Here is a 22,527-nt window from a genome sequence, read left to right as displayed (position 1 = left end):
TATCTCCGAGACCGCCTTCTGCCGCACGAATCCCAGCGACCGATTCGGTCCCACAGAGTGGGCCTCCTCCGGGTCCCGTCAACTAAACAATGCCGGTTGGCGGGCCCCAGGGGGAGAGCCTTCTCTGTGGCGGCACCGGCCCTCTGGAACCAACTCCCCCCGGAGATCAGAACTGCCCCTACTCTTCCTGCCTTCCGTAAACTCCTCAAAACCCACCTTTGCCGTCAGGCATGGGGAAACTAAACATCTCCCCCTGGGCATGTTGAAGTTATATATGGTATGCCTGTATGTGTGTATGTTAGTATAGGGGATTTTCTTAAACTTATAATATTTTAATCAATTGGATTGTATTGGATTGTTTTTCACTTGTTGTGAGCCGCCCCGAGTCTTCGGAGAGGGGCGGCATACAAATCCAAATAATAAATAATAAATAAATAAATAAATGTATTTTAACTGAAAACTGAACAAAATGCTTATTGATTACGGTACCTATTTAAACAATGAAGGATAAAAGGAGAATGAGGAATGTCAGAAGTCTGCTATTTGTTCAAGTTTTATCTGAACATTGTACTTCAAATGACTATCCTTTAATTAAATTATTTCTTATTTTATATGTTTTTTCTTCACCATAGATTAATTAAAATTACAATGTTATAGTATATCTTGAAAAGTTTGTAGTTTGGCATGGTATAAGATAGATCTATCTTAATTTAACCTCATTGTAAATTAGCATTTTTACCCCTTGCTTTAATTACGAAATATTGTATCCATGCGTATAAACCTATACTGTAAATGCATAAAAAAACCACAAACCTATGAATCTATAAATCCTTTTCCTACGTGGAATGTGTCAGTAAAAGAAAAGCAACTGTGTATCTTTCCTTTAAAGGCTGTAAGTATGAAGAATGAATTATGAATAATTTGTTATAGTATATGTTAGAAACTAGCATATGCACAGCATGACTTTGATTTTTTTGCCAGTTGAAAGAACATTTTAATTAATAGTGTGGGGCCTGAAGTATCAAAGGACTCTGAAACTAAATATTAATGAGTGAAAACGCATATCCTTGCATAAATCCAAAAAGACCCAATGCAAAACTACTCCTTCCTTACTGTCTTTTTCCAGCCTCTTTGTGGAAGTTCCATCACCAATTCATCACCTCAGACTGATTGTCTCTAAATTGTATGTCTTACTTTCAAAGATACAGTAATACCTTGTCTTACGAACTTAATTGATTCCAGAAGTAGGTTTGTAAGGCAAAAAGTTCGTAAGACGAAACATTGTTTCCCATAGGAAACAATGTAAAAGCGATTAATGCGTGTAAAAAGAAAAAAAATTGCAAAATGGCATTCCACTGGGTGCCGCCGCCCGGCTGTCATCTTTTAAAACAGCTGGGGGGCTTCTCGGCGTTCTCCCGAACGCCGAACCCGGAAATTTGGGTTCGGGAGGCCAACGAGGATCGCCGCCGCCTGGCTGTCACCTTCTGAAACAGCCAGGGGGCTTCTCGGCGTTCTCCCGAATGCCGAACCTGGAAGTTCGGGTTTGGGTTCTGGAGGCCGCAGAGAAGTGCCTGGCTGTTTCAAAAAGTTACAGCCGGGCAGCGCCGCTCGGCGGAGCGCCGTTTTTGCAATCGGTGGTGGCGTTTTCGGCTGATCTGGAGCCTGGAAAGGAGATGGGGAATCCCAATAGGGAATTCCATGGGCAGAGCTTTGACATCACGATTCGGGAGAACGCCGAGAAGCCCCCTGGCACCCAGCGGAGCGCCATTTTGCGATCTGCGGTGGGTTCGTAAGCCGAAAAAGTTCGTAAGAAGAGGCAAAAAATTTCCGAACCTCGGGTTCGTATCACGAGGGGTTCGTATCACGAGGTACCACTGTACTTTTATGTTAAGGAACACCACTTTTAAACAATCGGTCCTCACTATTATTCTGCCATTGCTTTCACCATTCAACAGAATTCCACTAGATGGCACTTAAATATATAAAATAAGCCGTTTTTCCTTCTTCACTTCCCATTTTTGCTGAATGGTACTTGTCTTTAGATATGAATAACACCATTCCAATCTTACTGCTTATTCCCCTATTCAATCCGACACACAATTTAAACTATTGATGCTTGGGTTTAAAATCTTTTGGCGCAAACTCCATGGTAGTTGTCAGTTCTTCTTTCTCCACAATCTTGTTCATTCTATTCCTGTGACAAAAGCCTTCTTTTGGTTTCTCATATCAGGATCTCTTTCTGTAGGCTTTTTGGGAACTGACCCTATGACTCAAGAGTCAGCTGACTTCCTCCTGTCAGCTTTATAGAACTTTGATGGGCTTTTAAAATAATTTCAGTACTTATTTATTTAGTAGTATGCTATCTGGTGTTTTCATCTTATTATTTAGCTGTCATTTCCAGGTTAACCTGGTTTGAACTGTTATTAGTGTAGATACACACAAGCACCATTGGTTGTTTCAGTGTTAATGTCAGTTCACCTTTAGTGTTATATTTCTGAGCAAATATAACTGTATTTATTTGAAATTATTGTGCTGATGGTGTTTTTTGTTTCATTTTATGCCACACTCTCGTTAAACTGAATAATAAATAAGTATTATTGCTATCACTATACAACAGTGGTTCTCAACCTTTCTAATGCCCCAACCCCTTAATACAGTTCCTCATGTTGTGGTGACCCCCAACCATAAGTCTAAGGCCAATTCTCCCAACAGAGCTTTAAGCTGATTGGCAGAAAGGTCAGAGGGACACCCCCACCATAAACACCTGATTGGTTGGATTGTAAAAATATGTTCCAAGGCACCAGAATAGAAGCTTTCCTACAGGTTAACTCCAACCAGTGAAGGGCTACCAAAATTTTTACTACCACACTGTGGGTGGGACGCCCTGCATTTTCTTTCAACATCTTGTATTTTACATTGTTTTTTACTATTGCTGTGAGCCGCCCCGAGTCTGCGGAGAGGAGCGGCATACAAATTTAATAAATAAATAAATAAATCTTTTGGTGCAAATTGGGTGCTTTGGGGGAGCTCCATTTTCACTACCCCACTGCATTCCCCCGCATCCGGGCAGTAGCCCACCCCTAACTCCAACATGCACATGATATAAGTGCACAGTGATACCTCTACCTAAGAATGCCTCTACTTAAGAATTTTTCTAGATAAGAACCGGGTGTTCAGATTTTTTTGCCTCTTCTTAAGAACCATTTTCTACTTAAGAACCCAAGCCCGGAAAAATTTCCCAGGAAATTTGAGAGGGGCACGAAGGCTCAGTAAGTTTCCTGCCATTCCCTCTTTAATCCTGGCCATCTCGGGCTTTTCTGGTTAACGGAGGAGCCTTTCGGTGGCGCTTAAGGAGGCTTTGACAGTCCAGAATTTTCATTTCTATGGGCGCTTGGAGAGGGAATAAACCTCTGCCAGTGCCCAGAGAAAAGAAACATTCCGTTCGCTCTGGGCAGCAACTGTCCTCCTCCTCTTCTCCCTCCTTCTCCTCCCACCCACATTCCGAACTTTTATTTCTTTCCTAATGGGTTTGCACGCATTATTTGCATTTACATTGATACACTGATTCCTATGGGAAAAATTGCATCTATTTACAAACCTTTCTACTTAAGAACCTGGTCACAGAATGAATTAAGTTCTTAAGTAGAGGTACCACTGTATGTATGTATTTATGTATTTATTTATTTATTTAATTTTTTAAATGCTGCCCTTCTCCTTAGACTCAGGGCAGGTTACAACATGTTAGCAATAGCACTTTTTAACAGAGCCAGCATATTGCCCCCACAATCTGGGTCCTCATTTTACCCACCTCAGAAGGATGGAAGGCTTGGCTCACCTTGAGCCAGTGATGTGATTTGAACCACTGACCTACAGATCTACACTCAGCTTTAGTGGGCTGCAGTACTGCACTCTACCTGCTGCGCCATCTTGGCTCATTGAGTATATTGCTCAAAACTACATGTTGATAGGAGGACTGATTTACCACCAGTTTACCAGGTACGGAGGAGCCAAGGGTGCAGCAACACAAAGAAACAGCAGCCAACAACCTAATAGCCAGCCATCAAAACTCCAAATAACAACTACAAATCCACACACAAACAGGAAGCACACAAATGCTATCTGCAGAATGGTCCATAGCATGTATAGAGGGTGGGCTCCAGTATGAGTCTGAAAGATTGGAAGACTAAATCTCTGATCCTGGTGACTGACTCAGATGGAATCCTGCAACATTATCCTGGAACACATTTGCCTTCATTGTTTACATATAATCTTTGGGTTTTGGCAATAACACACCCCAAACTATCACTCATTGTAAACCACCTGTCTTCTGTTCCTCCCTTTGCTTCTATTCTAGCTATCAGTTAACTAAAGAAGAAAATTTGTACCACCAACAGAGTATTCAGAGAGGGGCGGCATACAAATCTAAGTAATAAATAAATAAATAAATTAGATTAATGATTTATGATCTGAGAGATAAAAACTGGCAAAGAATGATTCACTAAACCTATTCCATCACTAGCATCTCTTGCTTCCTGTTTTCTTCCACTGAAGTCTGGATAGCAGATGTGCCTAGATTACTACAAGAGGAGACCTAACCATGTATTTGAGGATATTGTTTGCCAGGTTAGCTCATTTTCTTCCTCAAAAAATCAGCACTTTCTTCTAAACACAAAAGTCAGACTGCTTCCAGACAGAAGGGAAAAACTGGATTCTATTTCATTGCCAAAAGTTACTCTGGTGTCCAAACGTTATACAAAGAATGAAGATTTGTTTCAGTAGGTTGTAGCATTTCTTTGTCTTTTTGATAATGTTCCAACCTGGGTCTTCATCTTCTATGGTGTTTTGGAATAATCCCAAACTTTTCCTGGCAAAATTTTTCTTTGTTATTGAATGACTTTTTTCAGTAAAGACAAATGCACCGAGAATAAATGTAAAGACGTTTGGAGCATTTTCCATAGTATTTGATAGAGTAAAGCCATCAAAATATTACAGGTAGTCCTCGATTTATGAGCACAATTGAGCCCCAATTTTATGTTATTAAGTTAGAAATTTGTTAAGTGAATCTGGCCCCATTTTATGACTTTTCCCACCATGTTTGTTAAGTGAATCACTATAATTCTTAAATTAGTAACAAGGTGGTTCAGTGAATCTGGTTTCATCATTGACTTTGTTTGTTGGGCAGTTACAAAAGGGGATCACATGAACCTCGGACACTGTGACCGTCATAAATGTGAGTCAATTGTCAAGCATACTTGTCCAAGAGGGGTGGCATACAAATCTAATAAATAAATAAATAAATAAATAAACAAACAAATAAACAAACAAATAAATAAACAAATAAATAAATACTGTACCATTGTAAATCATGTGACCATGGGGACACTGCAATAATCATGTGTGAAAAATGGTCATAAGTCACTTTTTTCAGTGTTGTTCTGTTGTAACTTTGAATAATCACTAAAGGAACTGTTTTAAACTGAGGACTACCTGTACACAGAGTGCAAAGGTGTTTAAAAATAAATCACGCAAAACAGTGATAGATAGGCAGAATATTTTGCACCCAAGCTATGTACTGTACATCAAGGCTTGGATATTGAGATGTAATATTCCAAGAGAAGATAGCACTCAGGTATATTGATGTTTTGTAACCATTTTTAACAAATGGGAAGTTCCCCTCTCAGCAGATATTTTGCAATATCACCAATATGTTCTTAAAAATAAAGCTGCCTTTTGCAATTGGCTGATGATGATTTTATCAGTGCCAATGGGGTTGAATAAGGTGTTTTGGGTTTGCAGCAAAAGAGCCTATTACTGTTGGTGCCATGTTTGCTTTCTTTTGCCACAGTCGTTCTACTTCTATTTATTGTTTGTTTGTTTGTTTATTTATTTGATTTTTTTTATGCCGCCCTTCTGCTTAGATTCAGGGCGCCTTACAACGTTTGCAAGGTTTTGTATTTTGTTATTTTTTTCCAGTTCTTTGTTTCAACTGTTCAATCTGTTTCAACAAATACATTTGAACAATTTATTCAAACAGTAACTTGTTTTAACTCTTACCCTCAAAACGACACTATAGAGCACTGCACGCCAAAAGAACTAGACACAAGAACAGTTTCCCACCAAATGCCATCCCTCTGCTAAACAAATAATTATCTCGCCACTATATGCGTTAATAGAAATTTACAAACTTCAGCCAGCAAGCGAATTCTGGTACCTATTCTACCAGTATTTTATTTTATGAGCTGAGAATTGGGTTGTCTGTTTTATTCTGGTGCTTGACTGAGAATCTTTTCTAGAAGATAGTGTTCTGTCTGGGTGCCCCCAGACTTCAACACCAACTGAAAAAAGCAGCCAGACACGCTGGTAAAAGCAAAGGCACTTTATAGTTGGAAAAACAAACACAGAGAAAAACCTGTTCTTCCCAACAGACAGGCTATGAGGCTTCACAGCAGTCATGACGGCCAGACAATACAGCAGACTTCTTGCTGGCACACACACCACTGTAGAGAATAAGACCCACGTCTTTCCCTCCAAGGTTTCAGCCTTCAGGGCCACAAGCCAGAGTCAGAAACGCCAAAGATCACAGCCAGGTCCCAGGACTCCCAAAGATAATACTCCACAATACAGGAAGGGTGGGTCTGCCTTTTCAGCCTTTCTGGGGAGAACCACACCCAAACCCAGCTGTTGCCTATTTAGGGCTGGAAATACCTGGCTAATTGTCCCCTTCGTTGTGCTGCTCTTCTCTGCCTGAGATCGATGATGGCTTGTGCATTTTCATCCAAGGACTCCAGGCTGCTTGCTGGGAAGAGCTCCACCCCCGGGGACTCAGGCTGTTCTCCCTCTCCCTCGGCCTGATAGTCCTCCTCCCCGTCTGCCTGGGCCTCCTCCTCCTCCTCCTGTTCCTCATCCTCCCCCTCTGAGCATGGAGCTGGCAGAGGTTCAGCCGTTCCCTGAGGAGCCTCAGACGGAATCACAACAGATAGTAGGATAAGATCACTCTCTTTAAAAAGCAATGTTTGCTCCATTTTTTTCTGCCTCGGTTTCTTCTGAACCTTCTGACATATGCTAAATCCACCAGCCAGAATGAGCTCCACTGGTTCATCAAGAATTTAAAATCTTCATTTGTTATCTGCAGCAGGCTTTGGAATGAATGAATATTTACTGGGATGGGCTGGGGAGGAAACAAATGCTTGCTGGCACCTGCTGAGTTGGGTTGGGGAGCCATATGGGGCTGAGATGAGAAGGCAACTGAGCAAATGAATGCTTGCTGGGGCAGGCTGGGGTTTCCTGTGTTATAATAAGCAGCTCCATAGCTGCTTGTCACCCTACAAGATAGGGCAGCAGGGGGCCAAAGCAACATAGATTGGAAGCAAATAAGCAGGTGGGAAGAGCTTAACTGTCCCTGGTCATAAATGTGTAGACCAGTGATGGCAACCCTTTTTTCCCTTGGGTGCCAAAAGAGCATGCACATGTGCTATCATGTAAGTGTGAGTGCCCACTTCCATAATTCAATGACTGGGGAGGGCAAAAATAGCTTCCCCCCCGGAGGCCCTCTGGAGGCTGTAAAAGACCAATTTCCTGACTTCTGGTAGATCCAGTAGGGCCGTGTTTCGCTCTCCCTAGGTTCCAAAGGCTTCCCTTGAACCGGAGGGTTAAAAAACCCTCCCACATCCTCCCGGAGGCTCTCTGGAAGCCAAACAATTCCCTCCCAGAGCCTCTTGCAAGCCAAAAATCAGCTGGCCAGCACAATCAAACATGCACCTTGGAGCTGAGCTAGGGCAACAGCTTGTGTGCCAGCAGATATAGCACCCATGCCATAGGTTCACCATTACTGGTGTAGACTATCAAGCACATGAATTTTGATCATGTGACTGCAGAGGTGTGACAACCACCAAAACCTTTAAGCACAGTTGTAAATGTTACTCAGCCTTCCAAGGTTGGTAAAATGATTGTTGGAACCAATATGCATTGTGATGTATAGTATATGCTATTGCTTAATCATTTTTTTCACCACTGTCAAGTTTATTGCCTTCTAGCTTCTATCGCTATTCCACTTGCCAATGAAAAGGGGGGAGGGGGTGAAATATGTAGGAAGGATTGATGCCATTCAAACCATGAGAGCCTGCACAGCACCAAGGTTACTGCTGCAGGTGCTCGATGGAGAAGTGGACTATTCCCATAACAAAAATAAGTTTTAATAATTGGACTATATGGACACTTGAGGGGTGGGAGAAATCTATTCTTTAACCAAGCAAGCATTCGCATAAGAAAACCAGAGCAGATTCTGCTTCTTCAGTTCCAAGATGGTGTATTCCATAAAGTTTAAATTTTTTGGAGTCAAAGATCCTGAGAGTTGCTGTTTTGGGGTTTGCTAATTGGATAATTGACAGCCCTTTCATAAATTCAAACAGAATGAGCACTTGTGAGATCATCAATAACATCACCAAACAGCTTCTTAGATGTTCGATTTCATTCTCCTTGCAATGTGTCTTCCACTGTATAAAATATAGAAAAATACAGCTCAACGTCTTTGCTTACCTTCCATTTTCTTTCCAGAAGAACAAGAAGGCTAATGCCAGGGTTCCAGGTAACATCCAAACTTAAATCAAAGTCCAAGACAAGGCATCGCTTAAAATTCCAATTTAATTCTGGAACCATCCTCGCACCTCCCTAGGGAAACCCAAATCTGAGCTTCCCACCCAGTTGAAAATTCACATGCCTTAAATTTCTCAAAAGAATGCTTTGTGCCTGCATCCGCTCCCTCATGAATTCACCCCTACCAAGTTAATAATAATAATAATAATAATAATAATAATAATAATAATAATAATAATAATAATATCAATATAACACAGCAAACAAGATCACTATGCTGGATTTCGTATTTCATCACCAGTCAGGCGCTTCCCAAGCACCTAGGACTGCGTGATGTAACGGCGAATTATGTTTTCCAATCCCAGTAAAGCGGCCTTTTGCAATTGACAGATGGAGATTTTGTCAATTCCAATGGTTTTCAAATGTCCGCTGAGATCCTTTGGCACTGCGCCCAGCGTGCCAAGTATCACTGGGACCACTTTCACAGTCGTTGCAGCTCGATTTTTACATCTTCGTATTTCACTAATTTCTCTAGCTGCTTCTCCTCAATTCTGCTGTCTCCTGGGATTGCAATGTCGATGATCCATACTTTCTTTTTCTCCACAATCAGGATGTCTGGTGTGTTATGCTTCAGAATTCGGTCAGTCTGAAGTCCCACAGTAGTTTTGCTTATTCATTTTCGACCAGGTTTATGATCCCACCAGTTCTTTGCCACTGGGAAATGGTAGTTCTGGCACAAGTTCCAATGGATCATCTGTGCCACAGCATCGTGTCTATGCATGTAGTCAGTCTGTGCGATCTTTTTGCAGCAGCTGAGTATGTGATCGATTGTTTCATCTGTTTCTTTACAGAGCCTGCACTTTGGATCGTTTGTTGATTTTTCAATTCTGGCTTTGACAGCATTTGTTCTAATGGCCTGTTCTTGTGCCCCCAGTATTAGTCCTTCTGTCTCCTTTTTGAGTGTTCCACTTGTAAGCCATGACCAGGTCTTTTCTCGGGACGGGAGTTCCCATAAACATCAGGCCTTCTACAGATAGTGTGGCAAGCCATTGATTCATCCCCAACTTGACAGCTAAATGACCCTTTATTCCTTTGCATTCCATTCGCACCCAGATGGTCACAAAAAACAAAATGCAGCCAGTTGGAGACAGAAGACCAGTGGTGAAATCTACTTATGTCCCCTATTGGTTCAGACGTGTATGCTTTGTGTGCCACTGTCATGTGTGCTTTTTCACCCTCTGTGCATGCACAGAAGGCTTTGTGCATACACAGAGGGTTAAAAAAAGAAAATGGCGATGGAAGGTGGCTCCTCCCAGGAAGGTGGGAGGAGCCTCACGCTGCCATCCCTACTGGTTCTCCAAATCACAAGCGTCCACTGCTACCAGGCTGAACTGGTAGCATAAACTGGGCTGAACTGGTAGCACTTCACCCCTGCAGAAGACACTGATTTCCTTTCATTTAACATCTCCCTTGCCTTTTCTTGAGGGAAAAGAATATTGCATAATAATATTGCATAATGTTATATGAAAACATATAAGGGGGAAGGCATAATCATCCAGACCCTATAAAATTCCACGGGTGAGTCAGGAGAATTGCATAATTAAAAACTTGATCTGGAAGTTCTCGGATCTCAGTCTCTGCAGTCTTCTGGCTTACTGACTGGAAATTCTGGAATTTGTTAATCCCAGCACATCTGGAGAGTACCAGGTTGAGGAGGGCTTATGTAAACAGTTCTTAATGCAAATACAACCAAGAGACCTGCGGCTTTTTACAAACTAACAGTTATTATGATAGAGGTTTCTGTGGGCCAGAAACCATATCATTACAGGCATGAATGTCATTCTCAGGGGCAGATTATATACAGTAAGTACAGATGGATATAAAGAAAAGTGGAAGAAAAATGTTGGAGAGAAATGAAATATACTGCTCAAAAAAATGAAGGGAACACTCAAATAATACATCCTAGATCTGAATGAATGAAATATTTCCATTGAATACTTTGTTCTGTACAAAGTTGAATGTGTACAACAGCATGTGAAATTGATTGTCAATCAGTGTTGCTTCCCAAGTGGACAGTTTGATTTCACAGAAGTTTGATTTACTTGGAGTTATATTGTGTTGTTTAAGTGTTCCCTTTATTTTTTTGAGCAGTGTATAAGAAGTTCAAACTCTACAATCACATTAAAGTGTAGATCCATCTGAAATATATACAGAGACCAAGTAGGCATTGTTGAAAAACATTTTGGCAATGAATAGAATAGAATAGTTTTTTTTGTTGGCCACGTGTAATTGGACACACAAGGAATTTGTCTTGGCACATATGCTCTCAGTGGACATAAAAGAAAAGATGGATTAATAACTGAAATGGAATAAAATGCCCTGGAGATAAAACAGAGCATATATATCAAATAATCATCATGATATCACAATTTTTTCATGTTTCAGTTTCTAATACTTTTAAACAGAAATTCACAAGCGTTGTAAAAGTGTCACTGGCAATGTACTGTAATTCCTTTTTCTTTTTGGACATTTTTGCTCCCAAACTGAGACTATTAAATGCATCACTAGGGGGAGCTATTAATTCAACATCCAACTCCCGAGTCTGGAGTTATACAGTGGAACCCCGACATAAGAGCTGCTCTACTTAAGAGCAACTCGAGATAAGAGCTGGGAGGGGAGAGATATTTTTGTTCTACTTACAAGCCCAAATTCGAGATACAAGCGCCAAGGAGCTGTCTCCTGAAGCCAAACGCTAACTTCCACGTTCGGCTTCAGGAGACAGCTGCGAAGCGGCGCACGTGTTTTAAAAGGTTGCAGCCGGCCTGGGGGGCTCGGGGGGGTGCTTGCAGCTTTCTTTCTTGCTCTTTTTCTTTCTCTCTTTTACCTTCCCTTCCTCTATTTCTTCTTTTCTTTCTCCTTCCCACCTTCTTCCCTCCCTCCCTCCTTTCACTCATTCCTCTCTTACTCTCCCCTTTCATAAGTTTCCTTGCTTCCTTCCTCTGTTCCTGTCCCTTCCCCCTTTCTTTCTTTCTTGCTTGCTTTCTTTCTTGCTCTTTTTCTTTCTCTCTTTTACCTTCCCTTCCTCTATTTCTTCTTTTCTTTCTCCTTCCCACCTTCTTCCCTCCCTCCCTCCCTTCACTCATTCCTCTCTTACTCTCCCCTTTCATAAGTTTCCTTGCTTCCTTCCTCTGTTCCTGTCCCTTCCCTCTTTCCTTCCTTCCTTCCCACCCTCCGTCCATTCATTCACCCATTCCTCTCTTGATCGCTTAAAGCCGGTCCCTGGTGCAAAAAGGGTTGGGGACCTCTGTCCTACAGGATTGGGTGGCAGAGAAGTTGAACATATGTAAATTTAAAAGTTTAAGAAAGTTTACAAGTTAAGTGAAAGAAACTTCATTATTCATTTATATGTACATGTACATTTCTTCATTAAAAACATGTCTTTCTGCATAATTTAGACTAACTTTGTGAGTTTTTTGAGGGCTGGAACCAATTAAAATTATTTACATTAATTCCTATGGGGAAAAGTCGTTCGAGATAAGAGCTGCTCGACTTAAGAGCCCAGGTCCGGAACGAATTAAACTCGTATCTCGAGGTACCACTGTACTTCAGACTGTATATACAGTACTGTACTTTAAAGCTCAGCTCTGTAAATTTTGGTTTACAATTAGTATGCAACGAATGATACAAGATAAACCATTGAACCGCAAGTGAAACTAAACCCAAGTTTTGACTAGTCTGCACTGGACTAGGTCCCTCCACTTAATCATTGCATTAGCTATAATATTTTTTTTTAAAGGTTTTGGTTAAGATAATTCTGGATAGATGTTTATGAAATGTGGCAATTACAACAATCACAAAAGCTTACACTAAAAGTTCTGACTAGTCTGCACTGGACTAGGTCCCTCCACTTAATCATTGCATTAGCTATAATTTGTTTTTTTTTAACATTTTGGTTAAGATAATTCTGGATAGATTTTTATGAAATGTGGCAATTACAACAATCACAAAAGCTTACACTAAAATATGCAGAATTTAAATGCAAAATTAAATTGCCATCTGTTGGAAAAGAAACCATTCTTCTTATAAAGAAAACCTCTTTAGATCACCTGATGTGAAACATTGATGCAGAGTCCTCTAACTTTATGCTATGCCAGGGATAGGCAAAGTTGACTCTTCTGTGACTTGTGGACTTCAACTCCCAGAATTCCTGAGCAATCATGCTAGCTCAGGAATTCTGGGAGTTGAAGTCCACATGTCATAGAAGAGCCAATTTGCCTACCCTGTATGCTCACTGGGAATAATTGGGATTGTAGTACAAAGAAGTTATTAGACTGGCTGTGCTTAAGACTATGAAACAGAGCTTCATATTAGAAAAGCAAGTAGCATAGAATAGAGCTATAAAGCAAGTACAAAAATTAGAGGAATAAAACAGAATAGGATCTTGGAGGACTTCTAGTCTAATTCCCTGCTTAAGCAGGACAGGCTATATAATTTCAGACAAGTGACCTTCCAAGTTCTTCTTAAAAACTTCCAGTGATAAAGCACCCACAACTTCTGAAGGCAAGCTATTCCATTGGCTGTTTTCATGGTTAGGAAGTTTCTCCTTAATTCCAGGTTGCTTCTCTCCTTGATTAGTTTCCAACCAGGTGTGGTCTTACTAAGGTTTTATAAAGTGGTAGTAATATTAATTTTATAGTTTATTTATTTATTTATTTTGTCCAATACACAATGAGGGTTTTAGTGGGTATATATATATATACCTAGTAAATATATGATGAAGGTTATAGAGGAGATACTCATAGTAAAATATATCTAAGAAATAATAGAAAAGAAGATAAAGTAATAGAACATATCAATGAAAGAATAGAAGAAGGGATATAGGAATAGAAGAAAGGTATAGGAGATATAGGAAAGCAATAGGACAGGGGACGGAAGGCACTCTAGTGCACTTGTACTCGGCCCTTACTTAGGAATCTGGATAGGTCAACCGTAGATAATCTAAGGTTAAAGTGTTGGGGGTTTGGGGATGACACTATGGAGTCCGGTAATGAGTTCCACGCTTCGACAACTTGGTTACTGAAGTCATATTTTTTACAGTCAAGTTTGGAGCAGTTAATATTAAGTTTAAATCTGTTGTGTGCTCTTGTGTTGTTGTGGTTGAAGCTGAAGTAGTCGCCGACAGGCAGGACGTTGCAGCATATGATCTTGTTTAAGGCGTCTTAGTTCTAAGCTTTCTAGGCCCAGGATTGAAAGTCGTAGGGTATTCTGTTTCAAGTGGAGGAGTGAAGGGCTCTTCTGGTGAAGTATCTTTGGACATTTTCAAGGGTGTTAATGTCTGAGATGCGATATGGGTTCCAAACAGATGAGCTGTATTCGAGGATGGGTCTGGCAAAAGTATTACTTCAGATGATTTTGATTCTACGTCTGTGTATACAACCAAGGATTATATTATCTTTTTTGGCTGCTGCTGCACATTGCTTGCTCATATTCAAGTGATCATCCTCCAGGACTCCCTCTCACAGTGATTGTTTTTAAGCCTGGTTCAAAAATGGAAAGCTAGTCTGTCAGTTTAGAGTAATTCACCGAACAACAAGTTCGACACCTTTAAAGAATAGTAATTTCGGGGAGATCCAAGTTCATATTGGTGATCTTGGGTCACCTGGTTATTCTTTCAATGCAAGTCCACTTGGAAATCCTAGGGATATTGGCTATACAGTATTACAAAAGATGTTTTAACCTTGAAAGCATCTCATATGGCTTTATTGTGATGAAGAATCTCTGGCCGAGAGAGCCAATGCAACCAGCTGGACTTTTCCATCCATCCTTCTATTTAAACCCACCCTCCCACCTATTGCTTTGCCTCCTTTTCATTTTTCCAGAAAAGTTACTAAATGGTCCTAGATCCTAGGATTTTACTCACTCATCTTGGAGAACTGTGTTTTGTCATAAGTAATTCAGTAACTTTTGTTTCTCGGAGGAAAACTCTGGTTTCTTTGGTACTGATGTGCCAAATGCTTCCAATCTAGGCCTTTTGTGGTGGGCTAAACTAGCTTACAAACAACTGTTTGAAAACATTCACAAACTATTGAAATTGATGCCTCCCTAGTATTTCCTTCACATCAGACAGTAGTTTTCAAGAAGCACCTTGGTTATCACCACCAGCTGTCTTTTGTTACTGGAAGGAATTCTGATGTTTCTGTAATGGAACTATGGAAGATTGATGAGGAGATAGTAGTATGGATTCCCTTTTGCCCATAAAAGATTTAGCCAGCTGGGACAATATATCTGTAAGTTAGCAAACTTGCGCTACTACTTTCTCCACACATGTTCTTACAAAGCATTGCTAAGCAAGCTTTGCTGATTGCATCCATGTATTGTAAATCATTCTTACCTGTAAGTCTTTATCTGTATTTCTGCTTGTAACTATTAAGATAAAGAGGATAAAGTAGCTTCTAATCTAAAATCTTCTAAGAGAGAAGGGATGATGGCTTTACACATGTTCCCATACACTGGTCAACACAAAAAAATCATCAGCAAAATATGTCTGTTTTATGGAGTTCGATGCGCTGATTCCAAAAATATGCTTAGTTTTGCTCTATCACATAACGTTTCTGCTATAGAAGAATTTTTGTTATTATGTTATTTCTACATTTTCAATGTATGTGGTCATTACTGTTTTCTTAATATCACCAGTATGTTTCCTATAATAATGATGCTGCTCCTTGGAAAGTATACCTGCTACAGAAAAACTATATACATTTTTGAAATAAAAAAATGATTCAGAAAAGTACAAAGTCAACTGCGATGATTAGAAAAAAAAGGTTTTTTGTAGATCTGTGTTATTACAATAGGGCTGTTTTTGGTTTAGCTCTTCTGTTTTAATTAAAGTAGTCAGGCATCCTTTTGTGTTTTTAAATATAAACTTTATTTTAAACATATAGTCACTTTACATTTGTCAAGTGGATAATAAAAATGAGATAATAAAACTACAAATATTTTTAAAATCACAACAAGGAACTTTTAATAACCCTTCCCTTCCCTAGCCACTAATCACTACAGAATTTGAATATTTTTACTTTTCTTAATATATTGGAGACATATTTTAAAATTGATCTCTTAATTCCTTTTTTTAAAAAAATATTTCAAATATCTAAACCCACCTTGCTGTGTGGTGTGGTGTGATGTAATATATGTAAGGAAACTATTCCTGCTTGAATTTAGTTAAACTTCTGTTACTAATACAGTGGTACCTCTACCTAAGAATGCCTCTATTTATGAACTTTTCTAGATAAGAACCAGGTGTTCAAGATTTTTTTGCCTCTTCTCAAGAACCATTTTTTACTTACAAACACGAGCCTCCGAAACTGTAACTGCAAAAGGCAGGGAGAAGCCTCTGTGGGGCCTCTTTAGGAATCTCCTGGGAGGAAACAGGGCCTCCACCCTCCCTGTGGTTTCCTTAATCGCACGCATTATTTGCTTTTACATTGATTCCTATGGGAATCATTGCTTCTTCTTACAAACTTTTCTACTTAAGAACATGGTCAAGGAATGAATTAAGTTAGTAAGTAGAGGTACCACTGTATATACAGTGTTGTCATTATATTGTGCTCTCTGGTTTTGGCTTTCAGTTTTGAATTGTCAGCAAGGTTTCGCTTTTCCAACCTTGAGCCAAACTAGTTCTTACAGCATCTACTTTATTTCAGTGTTTCCCAACCTTTTTTGAGCCGCGGCAAATTATTCATATTTTCAAAATCCTGGGGAACATTGAAAGGGTGGGTGGGGGGTGGGGGGTGGGCTAAAGAAAAGTTTGGACAAAAAAACCCTCTCTCTTCCTCCCTTTCGCTCTATTTCTCCCTCTTTCTCTCTTTTCCTTCCTTCCCTTCTTTCTCTCTCTCCATCCCTCTTTCTTTCTTCCTCTCTTTTTTGCTCTTTCTCTCTCCCTCCTTCCCTTCCTCTGTCTTTCTCTCTCTCTTGCTATCTCTTTCTTGCTTTTTTCTCTCTTTCTTGCTCTCTCTCTCTTTCACTGTCTCTTGCTATACTGTATGTCTCTTTCTTTGCCTCTCTTGCTATCTCTCTGCCTCTCTTGCTATGTCTCTCTTTCTCTCTTGCTATGTCTCTCTTTCTCTCTCTGCCTCTCTTGCTATGTCTCTCTTTCTCTCTTGCTATGTCTCTCTTTCTTTCTCTTTCTCTCTCTGCCTCTCTTGCTATGTCTCTTTCTTTCTCTTTCTCTCTCTGCCTCTCTTGCTATGTCTCTCTTTCTCTCTTGCTATGTCTCTCTTTCTTTCTCTCTCTCTCTCTCTCTGCCTCTCTTGCTATGTCTCTCTTTCTTTCTCTCTCTCTCTGCCTCTCTTGCTATGTCTCTCTTTCTCTGCCTCTCTTGTGCCTCTCTTTCTCTCTCTGTCTCTTTCTCTGCCTCTCTTGCTGTCTCTCTCTCTGCCTCTCTTATATGTCTCTCTTTCTTTCTCTCTCTCTCTCTCTCAGCTGACTGCAAGCGGGAGCCCTGACGGCAGCTGGACGTGCTGTTGGACGCCGTATATGCCAAGCCCGCAGCGCCAGCAGTACGGCGTCCAGCAGCACGTCCAATCGCCACCGTCAGGGCTCCCACTTGCAGTCAGCTGAGAGAGAGAGAGAGAGAGCTCCCGCCGCCTGGAGCTCCCTCTCGCCGCCGCCATCTCCCCGCGACTGCCTGCGGCCGCTGCAGCCACACACACCCCGCTCCCCCCGCCAGTGCCCTCCCGCCGGGCCCCAAAGGACACTTGCCGCCGACGCCAGGGCCCGGCGGGAGGGCTCTGGCGGGGGGACCGGGGGGGTGTGCGGCTGCAGCTGGGAAAGGCGCAGGGAGGGAAGCAGCCTGCCCGCCTGCCTCGGGGAGACGCGCTTGCAGCCGCAAACCAAAAGGGCAACCCCCGCGCGCTCCCCAGGCCCGGCCCGCCTCTGCGCCCCCGCCCGGCCCGCACTCTCTCCTGTCCTCTCCTGCCCGATGTCGTGGTTTCCGGCGCTCTCCTGCTGGGCCCCAAAGAAGGAAGGCGGGAAAAAGGCGCGAAGAACGAAGCTCTCCTTCTTCTTCCTGCCTTCCTTCTTTGGGGCTCAGCAGGAGAGCGCCGGAAACCGCGGCATCGGGCAGGAGCCGGGGGACAGCTGCGAGCGGGCGCTCCAGGTCAGCACCGGCAGCGCCCCGCCCAGCTGGAGCTTCCGTAGCTCTGCGGCACACCTGGCAGTGTCTCGCGGCACACTACTGTGCCGCGGCACACCGGTTGGGAAACGCTGCTTTATTTGATGGTGATACCTTTCATTTATGCTGTCTAGAATTTTTTTCTAATAAAATTTTTTTTATTTAAAATTTAAATAAAATAAATAAAAAAGTATATTTAATATTTTTTTTCCAATTTGTTTCCCTCCAAATTTTGTATTCTTCTCCAGGGTTTATTTTGTCCAGGAAAGTTCTAGCAGGACAGTCCATTCTAAAATGTCAAAGCCTTTTTCCATGTCTAAGAATATTACTGTTTTTTTTTTGTTGTTATTAATTTATTCACATGCATTTATTATAAAACTTCTGATACTCTATTGATCAACAGGTTCATCAACCTGGTTGCATTGTATGCATGATTTTATAAATGCACTTCCTTTTGTTCATTTGTGTTCATTTGTTCAGCCTATATTGTAAATATTTTATAATCATTCAATACATAAATTGGTCTATTTTTTTCAATGTATATAGCTGCCATGTCAAACATATGACTCTGGGAGGCTTACAAATAGTTAAAATAATATAAAGACATCAGCACAATCCAATTTAAGAACATTTTCAGTTATTTCAAGGGATATGGAGAGTTAATGAAAACATGAAGATACAGCTTCATCTTGTTCCAACGTCAAGATTATTGCCACTGTCCTTTTCCCTTCTCCCCAAAGAAATAAGAACAAGGAAGCTATTATTTGGCGTTAGGAAAAAGCTTCACATATTAACTATTTCATAATTTCTATAACTGGTGGCACAAATTAATTTATTGTTTATTTACTAGGTGTTGTGGTTCAGCCTGAGGCTGCTCAGGGACCAGCTGTGTCTCTGCTGGGTCCATGCCCGGAGGAGGATGACAGCGAAGAGGAGGGGGCTGAGCAGTCGGACGGTGGAGGGGACAGCCAGGAATGGGATGAGGATGAACAGCATGAGAGCCCCGGGGGGCGGGGCCTCTCCCCAGCCAGTAGCTTGGAATCATTAGGGGATGACGCACAAGCTGTCATTGACATGCGACAGAGACGTTCAGAGCAAAGAAAGGAGCAGTTAAAGAAATATTATCACCATTGAATTAGAAACAGCTGGGTTTGGGTGTGGTCCTCATCAGCAGGGTTTAAAAGGCAGGCAAGCCCTTGAAGCCATGTGGAGTGTTATCAATTGGAGTTACGGTGTCCTGCTTTGTTCTTGGCGTCTCTGTTCCTGGCTTGTGGCCCAGCAGTTTGGAAGACCCGTGGGAGGTGTAGGTCTGCTATCTACAGCCTCGGCATGGCAGCAAGAATTCTGTATTGCTGCATGGACTGTTGCCTTCGTGGATATATCTGAACATACAGCATTTTCCTGTTTGTAAGGACATTTTCTGTTACCTGTGTTTTTCTTGAATTTTATAAACTGCCTTTGCCTTTTACCGGTGTGTTTGGCTTCTCTTTTTGGGTTGGTATTGGCTTCCGGAGTGACCCAGACAGAACACTAGGTATTTAGCATAGATAAGGGGAAAAATGCTCCATCCGGTGGGATGATTCCAACATGAGTTTTGCAATAGTTCACATGGCTTTTTAAAATTTTGGATATTTTATTATGAAATTATAGAACCTAGAATATAAATGTAACAATCTTAATGGAATACTGAGCCATAGCACAGCTTTCTATCTTATAACAGTAGCTTACGGCGCTAACAAGATTTCACTGGGAAAAGCAGGTTAACATTAAGAACATGTACATCTCAGTTAAATCTGCAAAGAATTAAAAAGTTAAAACTGCAATCTGCAGCAGAAGAATGGTAAAGTACAGTATATGGCATTACTGAAACAATCTGAATTCTATCAAAACCTTTTTATCCACATTCATTCTGAGTTTAAGACACAGGGAAGGCTGACAGGAGTTCTGAAACATGCATATTATAACTTTTAATCATGTTCTTAAAAATATTTCTTCTTTGTATAATCTGTGCTTAAGAATGCTTCCAATTTTGCATATATTTTTGTTTAAAAGTTTGGAATTTTTTCTCATTCAATTTATGTAAGAAATGTTTAATGGTCCTGCTGGCAACTGTAGAAACCCCTAGTGAATATTTCTCTAAATCAAAACAATAACCAATTCTGATCTAACATTTTCCACATGTTTTATGCCAGTAGAGCTATTTCCCAAAAGGCACTATAGGCACTATGCCTTTACCACTTTGAGTTAATAACTGAATAATGACAATGCCAGTTAAAACCCTGCTGTTCTGTTTAAGAAAAGTAACAAATCTTCTGTTCCCGGGTCACCCTGACCCGGACCGAAAACTCTTCATTTGCAGTGCTTATGTTTGGTCTTTTTGAAAGCTTTTTTCACTTGGAAAGTAGTCTGAACATTTCTGCACACAATGATATGAAAATTGAAATGAAAAAAGTAAATCTTATTGGTTTATTTTGCGGATATAATGCACGCCCCCCCCATTTTTGTGAAAATTTTTTCAATTTATGGATAGTTTTGCTTGCAAAATGCATTCTATTTTACTAAAGTTGGTATGGGATTGGTAGCTTGAACATTTCTGAACATAATGATATGAAAATTGAACTTGAAAAATTGATGCATATTGGTTTATTTTGTTGATGAAATGCATGCCCCCCCGTTTTTTTTAAATAGTCTTCACTTTATGGATAGTTTTGCTAGCAAAATACATTCTATTTTACTAAAGTTTGTGTGGGATTGGTAGCTTGAACATTTCTGAACATAATGATATGAAAATTGAACTGGAAAAATTGATGCATATTGGTTTATTTTGCACATAAATGTATGCCTCCCCCCGTGTTCAATTATTTCAATTTATATAAAAATTATGCTGTTAATTTCAAACTTACATACTTTTTTTTAGTAAAATGGATTTGTTTCATAAAATTAGTCCTCTGGCTACAATGTGGTTGATTTTCAAAAGGATATTCCAAATATTTCTAGACAAATATGTATAAACAGTGACAATAATGGCACATAGCAAGGCCGGGGGTGGGGGGTGGCCTTTTTGTGGCAAAAATAAACCAATAAGAACCATTTTTTTCAGTTCATTTATATTTTTCTTATATTCAGAAATGTTCAATTTAGTATATCAAACCTTTTGGGGGGAAATTCCTTAGGGATTTGTAGCCTTAAAAAAATAGAAATTGACACGAAATTAAAAAAGGATGGGGGGGGAGGGGCTTTTTGATCAAAATAAAAATATAAGTCTCAATTTTTCCAGTTCAATTTTCATATCATTATGTTCATAAATGTTCAAACTAGTTTTCCAGTTGAAAAAGTTTTCAAAAAGATCAAATTCAAGTACCTAAAAAAATTATTTTTGGTCCGGTCATATACGAACAGAAACAGACTCGAAGTTATGATTTTTTTTTGCCCAGAAAACAATTAGCCACCACCCCAAAAATATTTTTTGATGATCAGCATTGTTAAATTGAGTAAATGAATGCCTAAGATTTTAAAGAATATTTCGGATTTGGAGGATAAAAAAATAAAAAGTGAAAATGGTTGCAAGCAGCCGAGGGGGGGGGGAGGCCTTATTTCTGATATTAAAAAACCAATAAGAATCATTTTTTTCAGTTCCTTTATATTTTTCTTATATTCAGAAATGTTCAAGCTACCAATCCCACACCAACTTTAGTAAAATAGAATGCATTTTGCAAGCAAAACTATCCATAAATTGAAAAAAAAATCACAAAAACGGGGGGGCGTGCATTATATCCGCAAAATAAACCAATAAGATTTACTTTTTTCATTTCAATTTTCATATCATTGTGTGCAGAAATGTTCAGACTACTTTCCAAGTGAAAAAAGTTTTCAAATTGACCAAACATAAGCACTTCAAATGAAGAGTTTTCGGTCCGGGTCGTATGTGACCCGAACAGAAGATTTGTAACTTTTTTTGCCCAGCAAAAACTAAGCCCCCCACCCCCCAAAAAAAATTCTCATAGAGAGAACCCCTGAAGTGATGGATAGTCATGAAATTTCAAGTTTCAGATATGCAGGGAAAATTTTTTACAGGGACTCAAACTTGGCTTCGGGTCACATACGACCCGAACAGAACAGCAGGGTTAAGGACTTTGTTGAAAGTAGAATAGAGGAAAACTCCAATTTAAAAAAAAATGAAGTTCACTAAGGGGATAAAACAAGTTACTACCTTGATCACGTTTTAATTTGATCATATTTGTAAATAAATTTAAGCGTAATACCTATAATTTATGATAAATAAACACAATGCAACTTAACATAATGGATGTAGTATGCTCATTCTGGTTTCCATGGCCTATTAATGGGCACCTTCCCCTTTCAATTAAATTAGACAAATGGCTTTTCAAATAAAGGACAATATCAAAGGGAGGATTGGGTGTTTATTTATAATAAAGTAGAATACCACACTTTTTACATGCCCTGTGTATCAATAAACCAACTACAATCCATGCTATGGTAATACACTGAATTCCAAAATGCATTTATTACTTCTGAAGACAATTGCAAAATTTCTGCTAATGCAGAATGGGTGAGAATGGGTGAAAATCAGATGCAATAACCATGTTACATTATTCTTTTCCTGTCTTGCCTAACTTGTGATAAATTTCTGATTTCCAGCACCAATTCAAGTCCATTATGCTTTGATCAAACTGATTACCTGAAATTTAGAAAATAATCATTTTTTCATTAGTATCTAATATTAAAATTTAAAGATAATGATT

This window comes from Erythrolamprus reginae, chromosome 2 (assembly GCF_031021105.1).
Source record: "Erythrolamprus reginae isolate rEryReg1 chromosome 2, rEryReg1.hap1, whole genome shotgun sequence".
In the NCBI taxonomy this organism is placed as follows: Eukaryota; Metazoa; Chordata; class Lepidosauria; order Squamata; family Dipsadidae; genus Erythrolamprus; species Erythrolamprus reginae.
Note: the sequence above shows the minus strand (reverse complement) of the source record.